Here is an 11,765-nt window from a genome sequence, read left to right on the forward strand (position 1 = left end):
TTAAGGTTCAAACGGGGTCGAGGTGTGGGACAAGACTACTGTGCAAATCCTTTACTGGAGTTAAAGGGAAATGAAACCTTTGGAACAAGTGGGCTTGTGCGGAAACAGAAAAATCAAAGAATAAGATGAAAGAAAGTTTGAGAAAAATCAGAAAAATAATCAGAAAGTTATGAGCATTTGAATGTTCAGATCCTTAATGCATTGGACATCCTCCTATTGACAATGCGACAAAGATGTGTGATGTCAAACAACTTTCCCTTTGATGAATAACCCCAAAATGTTTATTTTTGCTCTTTATGGTGATACAAAGTCTTCATCAATAATGTATTCTTTGAAATTCTGTATTACATACCATCCTCTAGAAAGTACACGGTCATGATCTACTGATAGATATGATAAAGGGGGCAGTTTAAGTGAAATATACAAAAGTAATGGAAAGTTGTTCACATGTGACATCACTCGCATTGCCAATGGGAGGATCTACATTACAATAATGATCTTCAACTTCAAATGCTCATAACTTTCTTATCATCTGTTCAATTTTTCTGATTTCTTTATTGATCTGCTTCTTAATTTCCTGTTTTTGCACAAGCTATCTTGTTCCAAAGGTTTCATTTCCTTTAAGGGGGTCTAACTCTGAATCTGAATGAGTAGCTTATAATGCCTTGTGCCTTATTGAGGTCCTTCTCGCTCCAGCAAGTGTTGGATGTCCTAGACCCACTTGTCGATCAAAGTTTCAATCAGGGCCTGTGCCTACAGACTAGTCTGGGACCATGCAGTTGATGGTCCAGAGGAATATTTTGCCAAAATTAGTTTTTTTTTTTAAATGTTTCATCGAAATAAATCAACATAATTACATACTTACAAGATAGGAATGATAAAAAATACACAATGAAATGATAGTAATATTAATAATAATGAAAAAGGCAAAGCATCTAAAATATCAATAAACAGTGATTAAAAAATGAGGTAGAAAGGCTGACATAAACTAGTTATCTTTACAAAAAAAAAGAGCGAGGGGACATACCCCGAGGAAAGTCCCACTAGATGGTAAATTCCAACACCGGTAAAAAAGTGTTTTTTTATAATTCTATACAGATTTAGGGTTTCGAAATCGAGGGGGGGGGGGTGAATAATCTTTATGATGTCATTTTGGTTAACTTGACCCATTTCCTCTCTATTGAGCCTGGTTTTATCGTCTTGGACTATAAACTCACTTCCATTCGACTCCACTTTACAGTCGGCAGTTTGAGTTTCCTGTGTTTTGTTGATGTGGTTTCTTTTTTCAATCGGTGGAGACGTGACGGCCTGGTGCGGTGTCCTCATATTTCTGTCCTCCCCAGTATTTCAAACCCTCAAAAACACTGTAAAAACACTTAAAAATCCTGCTAAGATTGATGGTAAAGATTGGGTAATGTGAATCAGGGCCGTAGCCAGTAATTCTTGGGGGGGGGGGGGGTGAATTAGAAAAAAGTGAACCTTTTTTCGAATCGATTCACAAGTCAGCTGCACTCGACTCATTTTGGACGGGGGATAAACCTTAAAACTTTCCATCTACCAAGCTGAAATGAAAGACTTTCTGGCTCTTTCTTTTTTCTTCTCTATATCTGTTATTTTCCGTTGGCGAGCGGGGGGGGGGGGGGTGGCGGCAGAACCCATGGGCACCCCCCTCCGGTTACGGCCCTGTGAATTGCATTGAACTTCTATTTGAACAGTCTTATCTTTCATGCACTGACTGATTGTGAAATTTAGAATTTGACTTTTCATCAGGTTTTCAATCCAAACCCAAACTAATTTATGAATAAAAACAGTGAGACAAGTATACAAATAGGCTTCATGCAAAAATGAAATAATCTATAAGTGATAAGGTACATGGCTTGTGGCAGAGCAGCAAAGAAGTCTTCGTAAATAATATTGACACCTTTAATGGTAACACAACATTTGCTCTGGTCTTATATCTCAGAGGGCACAAAGTTGCAGTTAGGATTATAATAGATTTGGTTCAGAATGATTAAAAAATGTGCGATTCCGTGCTAGCAAAATCAGTCATTTTCGCAACGTTTTCCAACCTAGTGTCCAAACAAACGAGGAACTTCAATTTTTGTAGCAAAAGTACTACTGGATAGTCATACAAAAAAAATGACAACCATCAAAAATATTTTGTCCATGGAGGAATTAGAGGTGAAAATGCGTGTCGTATAACGGGACATTTCTGAGTCCCGATACGACACGCAACATTTTCACCTCTAATTTACCCATAATCAAACAGTTTTGGTTGGTAATCAGTTTTTTACCCACTATAACTATAATACCGACAAAAATAAGTTTTTATTGCTCAAGCAGTCGTTTAAGAGACCAGATATTATTGTTGAAATGTCCCTTACGACATGTATGGAATCGCCCAAATAAGGATGACGGTTTATTTAGTTTTAGAAGGCAGATTTTATGATTGACTCTACGTGCATAGTTTCCATCGGAGCAATTGTCACCGAACTGACCGAAGCAAATGTCATGGAATTCCTTTAGCATGTTTACTCTGTGCTGCAGGTTAATATTAATTTAATATCCATTTAATAAATCATAATTAAAAATGAATAAATAGTATCCTACTACTTAATCATTCATAATCTCCATTCTTTATTTAATTTGTTTTCTGTAATTAAACGTAGCTATTTGGAGCTCTAAATTGAATAAACCTTGTCCTAATTAGTTCCTGTACTGCTTGTGATATCTTACTGAGTAAATTTGAGTATCGAGTTTCTTGGAAGAACATTCACATTGTCAACATAAAATTTGTGATTTTCCCCCGACGCAAAACAAGGGAGTAAAGTTTGCACCCATGAGTCAAGAGGGGCAGTCGGGGGCACATTCCTTATTCAACTAATAACTCATCAATTACATGATTTCTTCACACCCCTGGATAAGATGTGCCTGTCGAGTGTCATCCGATTTGAATTCCAGATTCATGTTATCAATTAAAGATTGTGCGCTTCGTCACAGCTTCGTCATGCGACATATAGGTTGAACTTTTGATGTTATTAGTTAATATTTAAAAGGAAAAACAGAAATATCATTTTGCTAAACTGATGGACATTTAGGGGAAGCTTGGGGACCATGCCACCTTAAAGAATTTCCACAACCAAAAATAAAAAAAAGGAAAAAAGGGAGAAAGAAAAAGAAAGAAAACAAATGGGGTAAACTGTGTTGTTATTACCTGAATATCATGTCAAAATCAATTAAAAATTACATTCTCATTTTAAGAATGTCATAGTTTTTGCTAGCTTGCATTGATCGCTCTGTACTTTGAAATTTTGCCTCACTCCCCATCATGACCATATTGTGCATTGCCTCATTATACGCCACTGTACTGATATTTAAGATATTGCATACACACAAGCTATTATTGGTAATATGAAAGTCAGTCCACATTCAACTAACTAATCAATGACAAGAATATTTCTTAACCCTGGAAGAGCTGTGCCTATCGATAGCGATCCGGTGTAAATTACGACTCTTGTAATCGTTAGGTCACCGCACACCTTACGACTGGTCCACGGTCCGATTTACGAAGAAATTGAATTTTGCTCATTTTCCGAAAATGTGAAAGAAATGTATATCTGTATTTGAGTCTCAAATTAACTGAAGGAATACTAATATAACAATTTTGGATGATTGCAAGCCTTTATTTTGGCGTAAAGGCCAAATTAGTTTCAAATCGCGGCCAATCGCACGATCGCTATGACCTCATTACGACTAGATATTAAATTCACTTTTATTATTATAAGGATGCTAGCATATATCACAGATTTGATGTTAGGTATTCGTATATGATGATTTAGAACATTACACAGTAAGAAATTCCATGTCTGCGTTTTATTTAAAAATCTTGTCGCAGACCAATCATAAGGTGTGCGGCGGCCTTAAAGAGTTACTGAGCTCTTTTACAAAGCTTTGTCAAGCGGCAATGCTTGAAGTTATTGGTTAATATTTGACATTAAAAGAAACCTCCTTTTGACATTAGATATCGTAAAATCACAGCAAGCAGGTCTATTCCAAAGAGGAGAAGTTCCTTGAAAGTTCTGTGCCAGTATATTGAAAACGATATCATCCTGTTCAACATGTTCAAACCTCCGGTTTTTGTCAACCTGGTATTCCAATTCTATTGTTAAACAAAGAAAATAAATTGTTTATTTTTCTTACTGATAAATGGGAACACAATCATTGGCAGCGTTCCATAAAAAAGCTGTGTCAGTGCTTTTCAACGACAAATGTTATATAAATATTATCAAAATCTATGTTGTGACATAATGTTACACATTCCATTCAGTTTGTGGGTTAATGAGTTTTTTTTTTGTATATACCCATGTGCATATTCCTCCTCGACTTGGATTTGTGATGTAACCAATTGCTGACAGGTTACAACATATCAGTTGTATCGCAGAAACAAGAATTATTAAAAACAAAAATTTATCTTTTAAAAATCCATATTTTAAAAGAACTGTTTGAAGAACTTTACTTGTGTCAAGGAAGATGCTTCTCGTCGTTTGGTCGGGGGGGGGGGGGGGGGAGTCAAATATATTACTGTACACACGCGTTGCACTTGCTAAGGGTATCCGATGAAAGCACCGATTTAAAAAAAGGGGTAGTTTTGAGAAACTGGTCAATGGTCAATCGCAGGGTCAAACGTATTTAGAGTATGTTTTTTTCCAAAGCTTTTTTTAAGACTAGCCAAACGTATTTAGGGTATGTTTTGTTCCCCCAAGCTTTTTCCCCGGGGTCATATTCTGGCGACAACTTGTTTAGGGGCCAAAACGTGTAAATAAAGCCCGCGAAAAACTTTTTTAGGGGTTTAATTTGCACACAGAGAAAAACTCGTGTAGGGGGTGTTTGGAAATAATTTGGCCACGCGTGTGTACATCAATATATTTGACTGCCCCCCCCCCCCCCCCGGGCGTTTGATGTGCATTCTTACTTTCAGTTTTTTTTTGTGACATGAATCTTAATATCTCAGAGGGCATAAGGTTAGATTGAAAAAGAGCTTTTGGTTCAGAAAAATGTAAAATGGGTAAAAGGTCTATTTAATTTTGGAGATATAGGTTTTGCTTAAATTGCAGATTTTCCATCGGAGCGATATTTTCAACCCGAATAAAAATGTTGGTTAAATACATGTATAAACCAACCACCTGTTGGCTTAAAAAAAAAATCTAAATTCATGTTTGCCTTAAATTAGTTTTAAACCAGCACTTGGTTTATGCTTCAACAGAAAGATTGGTTAATAATTTTTGCGAGTGTGCACAGTAACAACGCTGATTACTATTATGATCCTTAAAGTAGTTGTTTTAACAGTTTAAACAACCACGTTTGATTACAATGAAAAATATAATATCAAAAATTAAAGAAACTTTGATATTTAAGGTTTTAAACACTTGTCATAATACTTGTTTAAACAACTACTGTAATAAAGTAAACAGCGTTGTTTACAAAATTTAGACAGCCTATTTTTATTGTCATTACACCGTCAAGCTTTCCTTTTCAGGACTGGCCAAAAGCCTAATACCGTGATTACAAATTCCATGAAGAGGACTTAAGTTGTTCTCATTGTGCTCGCGGGTAGTGGCGTACCTGTAGAAAACCTGAGGAGTAAAAACGTTTTCTGGCAACTTACAAAAAATGAGGACGAAAAATCACTGCCACTTCCGAAAGTAACCGCCAAAATTGTCTGACAAGCATTGAAAAAGTCCTCAAAAGTCTACCAAGTGTGAAAAATACACTGCCTATCTTTTTACCCAACAAACGATATTGGGTAAACCTTTTTTTTTAAGTGTTTGGTGATTGGTATGTAAAAATCGTCGTGCGCTGGTAGCTCTATCATTCACATTACTCCCCCCCCCCCCGCTATGATATCTCTTCCTTACCCAGTAGCCACTTCAACATTTAGCTGATTCTCAAGCGAGCTCATCACAATATAATGTAGAGGTGTTGTGGCTCAGTGGACAAGTCTTCGGACTTTGAACCACAAGGTCTGGGGTTCAAATCCCACCGCAGCACCAGTGTCCTTTGCCACTCTCGACCCAGGTGTAGTAAATTGGTAACCGGTAGGAAGGAATTCCATGAATGCTCGATGCGCCCGATCAGAATAGCCGTGCTAAAGCCGGGGTAAAAGTATGCAGCGCTTAGAAACATTTGTTTTAAGCGCTATACAAATCTTGCATATCATTATTATTATTATTTCCATTCACCATACTCCAAAGTCGAGAGATAGACAAGAAGGCAGGAGTTCCCATTTTCAAGTCCTCGGTATGAATCGGCCAGGAATTAAACCAACGACCTCACGTTCAGGTGGGTACTCGACCACTGAACCACCATGCCATGCCCTAGTCTCCAAGCAAGACCCCCTGATTCAAACTTAACAAGTAGGTATTATGTGTGGATTAACAAATAAGTCTCCCTTTTATGCATCAAAGCACTCAATACTCTAAGACTTTACGTAGGCGTATTGATCAAAAGCAGTGAGGTCTTTGAAATGCCTCAGTGCTATCCTTGGATTGGTATCAAGAGTTCCCGAGGATAATTCAATCATGGTAATTATAGTGAGATGGCCTCTCTCAACGTCTTTAAGAAGACGGGACAGAACTTCTGAAAAAAGGGACACGCTTAATTCCATTCGACACTTGGATTCGCAACTGATGTTAATAGCTTTTGATCAAAAGTCCACCTTTCTCTGAAGAAATAAAGAAAATAAGATGAAAAAGAGATAAGGGAAGGCCTTTTAAACTCTGAAGGTAACAGATTAGTTATATAACGTATGTAATGACGCTGAGGTTGTTCATGAATTTATATGTTTACGTGGTTCGTTTGGCATTCAATGTTTCATGGACATTAGTTATTCGATTATTACAAATGTAATTCTATATTCCATGTACAAAGTACCATTTTCGTAGAAAATCAATTGCCAATTTAAGGCTTCAGCATTCGTATTCCCTCACATTCGATTCTTATCTTTTTTTATGATTCCTAATCACCACGAGATATAAACCATTGTAAACAAAATAATAAATTCTAGAGTTTGAATTACTGTAAAATATGCTTGATTGAATGCAGAGAAAACAAAACGAGAGCTTCAGAGAATAAAGAGAAAACAAAATTTGAAGTTTGTGTTCACTCAAGCATGAGATGTGCACATTGTGCAATTTCAATGAAACTTTCAATTAGTCTGCAAAACTTGTGTAAGAGAAACTATTGTATTTTGTTTTCTATTCAACTTTACAACTCGAAATGTTTACAGTATAAATATGAAAAAATACTCCTTCACACAAGCTAAGTTTTGAATGTTGGCTTTTTTAAAGACCAATTTTACTTTTTTGGCTATTAACAGAAAACCTTCCCCGAGACCTATTGGTGGTTTTGGGGTGGTTGGTAACTGGTCCCGTTGTGATGCAGATAGATTCGCGTATGAACGCTACTTAAATGTAAAAAAAATAAATCGCTGATACTTTATCTATTATTGACTGACTGAAAGTAAAGATGCGTTTGATTACAAACTCTTTTATGCAACCAGGCCCATGACTTCGATCACCTTCAAGATAACAGCACACGTTACTACTGGTCTGCAATGCGACCTGAAAACAAAATGATATCCTCCATATTTTTTTTTTATTACAGTACATAAAAAAAATATAATGTGATGTTTAGAAATATGTTCACAAAAATATTGAGATCGAGATTATGGTCAAGAACAAACGAGCCTTAATTCACATCTAATTATTTTAGGTTTTGGTAATTCCCAAAAGTGCTACGACGTCTTTATAAATGAAAAGTAAATTATCATTTAGGCTTTAAAGGACAGCAAGAGCCAGAAGATTGAGTATTCATAAAACGATTCAGAAACACTATGGTTTTCATTGCTCACACTAATACTTAGGCCTAAATTTTGTTATCATGATCTAAAACGTACACTTTCAAATATTTTAACCAACCTATAAGAAAAAAAAATCACTGTTGCTGTCAAAAGCTGGTTGAAAGCAGGTTATTCAATCCAAAAGACGAGGTTTCAGAAGAAGAAAGGTCGGGTATTCTTTACAAGATCATAAGCACAGATTGTCGTGCCAATTGTTATGTCGGAGAATGAGGCAGAACTCTGAATGAACGACTTAAAGGAACATAAAAGAGCCCTCGGATTTAAAAACCAACCCCCTTCAGCTGTGGTAGAACACGCCCTTAATACATTCCCCCAGTATCGGACGGGATATGATGCCCTAATAATTAACTTTGAAAGTAACTTCTGTAAAAGAAAGATGAAAGAGTCACTGTGGATAAAAAGTGATTACGTGACAGAGGCCCTGGATATTAATTAAGAGACACAGAGTTATAGACCTCAGGCAGCCAGCGTTGTGGATGACTGATCACGTGGCTTTGAGAAAGTCCACAGAAATGGATGAAAGCTTGTCAAATATATTGTTAAGGATGGTAGAAGCTTAAAATATTATTTTATTTCATCATCCTTAATCGATGAGTTTTTTTTATGAAACTATATTAAGTTAGTTTAACCAACCAGACTTTGGTAAAAAAACAAAATTGCAGGCAAAATGAATTTGGATATTTTGTTTGACCAGGTTCATATTTGAACCAACTCTCAGACTCTTGGGTTAGGTGAGCGAAAATCCGACTATAGTAAGCCCATAAAGCGGGGTAACCTCCCATCTATTGGTTAAAAAAGAAAATTGCATTGCGTTTAACCAACAGTTGATAGGTTCATAACTGAACCAACTTTTGGGTTGGCTAAAAACAAAAATCAGACAGTGTAGTAGCCGATCAGTAGTAAGGTGTACGATGGCCAATAATTATTTGTGAAAAGTACGGACTTGGTGGGTGTTTCGTATTAAAAGCTGTTCGTAAGTGAAGAGCTACTTTGAGAAAGACTGGTGAACCATTCTTGCACGCTAAATAATCACCAATGAATATCATTCACCACAAGAAAGGATCACCAGTCGTGCTTTATGAAACAGCCCCTGGATTTATCCGTCAGTTTCTTGCCTTTGAAAGTAAATTACGACTCAGATCGAAACTGTTTAGATCAATATACGGTAAAAACATGGAGCTATTGTCATAGCTCCATGGTGAAAACGCTGTTTAAATTTCTATCCATTGCTTTTCACTATACATATATCAAGTTTTATACATAAAATTTATTTCTCGTTTGTCATATTTTGAGGAGCCCATAATATACAAACTTTGCTTTTTAGTTGGATCCTCCATTTTTCACAAATGATAAATCACAAATCCCTTACACATGATTATTTTGTATGTAACTTTCTCATAACATGTCTTTTTCAAGTTGATTTAAAGACCATGGTATATTTTTTTAATGATGTTGACTTGTTATGATTGTATTTATTTGATTTATATTTGGTTGACAATGAAATAAATGAAATGAAATGAAATGAAAAAAGCTATATGAACTTTACGGCAGTTGTTTAAAAATCTAAACGGGTGTTTAAGATATTAAATATCAAATCTTCAATAAATCAAACATGGTTATTTAAACAGAAAAAAAAAACTATTGCTGTATAGCTCAAATTGGAAGAGCCGTGGTGTAGTGGTTCTGACTCTCGCCTTGTAAACAGAGGGTCGTGTGTTCGAATCCCACCGCGGTCTTGCGTCCTTTGGCAAGGCATTAATCAACACTTTGCCACTCCCGACCCAGGTGCTAAATGGGAACCCGGGAGGATGCGAAAGATATTGTATTTTTGAATTTACCAGCGCCATATAATGTGGCTGCGATGAATGCAAGGAATGCTCTCCAGGGAGTGGAAATTGTGCACTTTTCGTGCGGGATTGAAATTAATACAATGACCGGGGTAATAATATGCTATAAAGCGCTTTGAGCCATTCTGGGAAAAGCTATATAAAAATTGGCTATTATTATTATTATTATTAGATTATAAAAATTGAATTGTAAACAGTGTTGTGTAGAAATTTAAACAACGTTTTACTGTGTTCAGATATATTTCATGGCTCTGAGTATCTTGAATTCGGATGTAAATCCTATAAAAAAGAGAAGACATCATTATGTAAATAATACATATTATTATGAATGCATATTCTTTCAGATTTGTTTTAACCAACCCAAAATTTGGTTGGAATATGAACTATGCAACTCTTGGTTAAAAGAATGTAAATTCATTTTTTATACAACTTTTAGTAGATGGTAGATTCGTGATGAACCCAACAAATTTAGGTTGCTTAAATGATTCTGAGCGATGAGAGTGCATTACATTAAATGATGAACTAATTTAAAGATAAATGCAATAAAATATGAATAGATTTTTAAAAACACTCACCCACTTGTCGTACGGTAGTCTGACGTTCACGCGAAAAAAGTTGACAAATGGTCAATCTCCAAACAAAAATGTTTGAAATCCTAGTCGGAACCTGCTGTAAACTAAGTACAAAGTTTTGTTTAACTTGTTTGATTGTGCCAGCAAAAGGTCTTAATGGGAATAAAAACAATTTATAACTCGTATAATTTTACGAGGATGGTTATATTGGGAATAGAAGCCGAGCAGTAGAAACCCCCCCTTGACGCACCGCCTGCACGACTATATCCACCAGTAGTGATTCGTTAAAAGTAAAACAGATTGAGAGGGGCCGCATACGTCACGCTTCGTGCGCACGCATTGTGGTTGAGACTCGTGCGATGTAACCTGACAACAAAAATGTCACTGAAAACGAAAGGTATTGCTGAAATCGATGCACGCAATATAAGATTAATTACGAATAGCATTACATCAACAACGAAAATGGCTTTATTACCTAATCGGTAAAGCTGAGGTAATTTTTTTTTATAAAAAATAGGCGCAATTATAGTACCCCGACCGAGCCTTTTCTTTCATTTCTTCTATAATTTCTTCATTTTTTCAAAATTTTGTTCTTTACCCTTTTTGGATTACTGATAAAAAAATTAGAGGTTTCGACAGTCTCCCGGACCGCCCCCTTATGGACCTATCCACGGAGCATTGTTATATTGTTACTGGGGGTGCTGAGCATTGTCGCAGCAGCCCCAGCAACAATAGACAATCTTCCGTGGATAGTTCCATGTCCCCCTCCCGACACGCTCCCGACAGTACCACTTGAAAAGGGTGCGGCAAAGGAAGGAGGAAATTGAGAGGGGAAATATATAATTGTTTTTGTGCTCTTTCTCTGTTTTCCTAGGTAATAGGTCCATACTTTTACAAAGTGTTCTGATGCATTTTTAGGTAATTATGGTTAATTGTTAATATCGTTAAAGGTCTGAAGGGAAGAAGAGAGAAGTGGGCGGTAGTTGCATTATGGGAGGAAGGAAGATGAAATTGCGAGGAAAGAGAATCATGGAGGAGTTAAGAGTTAACCCCCGCCGAAATACTTTACATTAATCTAGAAAGGTCCACCATAAATGCCTTTTTAGATATATCTCTGATGTGTTTTTAGAAGATATGGGGGTGATTACTATGGGGGTGATTACCCCCACCCCCCGAACGTTAAGATAAGAAAATAATAATGTTGTAGGAATTCAAAATATACTGCAAATGAACACAGATAAGTGGTCCATTATCGCAGTACTATATGGACTAGGCCTTTGCCATTGAATAAATCCGTAAAAACAAGGTCCAGTTTTGTTTATTTACGGCTATCGATTGATTCATAAAGTGCATCGACCAAGGGCGAACGTGAAGTAGCGATCATGTACCCGTTAATGTTTTCTTAGCATTTTTGAAACACCTATATAG

The 11,765-nt window shown here is 36.4% G+C and overlaps 1 protein-coding gene across 4 annotated transcripts in view; it reads right to left on the bottom strand.

Moving 5' to 3' along the window:
* The window catches only part of LOC129267774 (solute carrier organic anion transporter family member 2A1-like), a 37,825-nt gene extending 27,210 nt beyond the window's left edge, over window positions 1–10,615 (bottom strand). Inside the window, exons 1-2 of one of the 4 annotated variants that reach the window (XM_064104648.1) lie at window positions 10,341–10,615; window positions 1,218–1,364 (exon numbers count right to left, since the gene is read on the bottom strand). The gene's annotated coding sequence lies outside the window, so the exon portion shown is untranslated. Of the gene's footprint in view, window positions 1–717; window positions 729–1,217; window positions 1,386–10,340 lie in introns of those variants that run through there. The other 3 variants (XM_064104649.1, XM_064104647.1, XM_064104645.1) reach the window with 3 other exon arrangements.
* Between the last annotated feature and the right edge of the window lie 1,150 nt (window positions 10,616–11,765).

This window comes from Lytechinus pictus, chromosome 9 (genome assembly GCF_037042905.1).
Source record: "Lytechinus pictus isolate F3 Inbred chromosome 9, Lp3.0, whole genome shotgun sequence".
Classification (NCBI taxonomy): Eukaryota; Metazoa; Echinodermata; class Echinoidea; order Temnopleuroida; family Toxopneustidae; genus Lytechinus; species Lytechinus pictus.